Here is a 1,218-nt window from a genome sequence, read left to right as displayed (position 1 = left end):
GTGTGTGTGTGTGTGTGTGAGAGAGAGAGAGAGAGAGAGAGAGAGAGAGAGAGAGAGAGCGCACCAAAACTGAATTTAGAAGGAAAAGTAGCTTTAAACATTTAACATTATTTGAAAAGAATGATGTTTAAAACAGGAGGTAAGCATGGTGGCTCAGGCATCTAACCTTAGCATTCAGGACACAGGCGGGATTATGGCAAGTTTGAGGCCAGCCTGGTCTACATAACATGCTCTGTGTTGATCAAGACTACAGAATGAGTCCTGTCTCAATAAATAAATACATAAATAAGTAGGTAGAATGTGATAAACCTGGAAAGCGAATGGGAAATAAAAAGAAAACAAACTATTAAAAGTTCCTTCAAAGTAAAGAGGAAGAAACAACAAAGGCGCAAGTCATTTCTTGGTAAATTGATAGCCCTGATAAACAAACCCAGGTACATTTTGTTTGCTGTTTAAAATGTATTTTTCGAGATGCGCCACGGCTTCGGTAGCAACCGGCTGTCCTCTGCTGCTTGAGCGACGCCAGCTGAGAGGAGCTCACATCAGCTGCTACCGCAGGCTGGCCTCTGTCCCACGGTAACCATGTGCGACCGGAAGGCGGTGATCCCTGTACTCAGGAGGCAGAGGCAGGTGGATTTCTGAGTTCGAGGCCAGCCTGGTCTACAAAGTGAGTTCCAAGACAGCCAGGGCTATACAGAGAAACCCTGCCTCAAAAAAACAAAAACAAAATGCAGATGTGTCAGAAGAGATGCAACAGGACTCGGTGGAGTGCGCTACTCAGGCATCGAAGAAGTACAAAATAGAGAAGGATATTTTGGCCCATATCAAGAGGGAGTTTGACAAGACTTACAACCCTACCGGGCACTTCATTGTGGGCTGAAACTTCGGTAGTTACGTGACACACGAAACCAAACACTTCATCTACTTCTACCTGGGTCAGGTGGACAATCTTCTGTTCAAATCTGGTTAAAAGCATGGACTGTGCCAAACACCCAGTGGTCCATCCAAAAACAAGAGCTGCATCCTAAATTCCAAATACCAGAGAGGGCATCTTCAGCCTTGCTAAGGGAACACCTCGTTTGACTCTGTTGTGTTTTGTACACAGCCTCATTCTCTGTACAAGTTTGCGGTTATAAAATTAGTAAAACAGCTTACATTTGTATTTATTTTCTAGTCCATATTTCTTTTTTTTTTTTTTTTTTTTTTTTTTTTTGGTTT

The 1,218-nt window shown here is 42.9% G+C and overlaps 1 pseudogene; it reads left to right on the top strand.

Moving 5' to 3' along the window:
- The first annotated feature begins 582 nt into the window (after positions 1–582).
- Positions 583–970, top strand: LOC110299466 (annotated as a pseudogene).
- Positions 971–1,218: the final 248 nt, after the last annotated feature.

Source organism: Mus caroli, chromosome 7 (assembly GCF_900094665.2).
Source record: "Mus caroli chromosome 7, CAROLI_EIJ_v1.1, whole genome shotgun sequence".
Taxonomy (NCBI): domain Eukaryota; kingdom Metazoa; phylum Chordata; class Mammalia; order Rodentia; family Muridae; genus Mus; species Mus caroli.
Note: the sequence above shows the minus strand (reverse complement) of the source record. Positions and strands in the feature narration are given on the sequence as shown.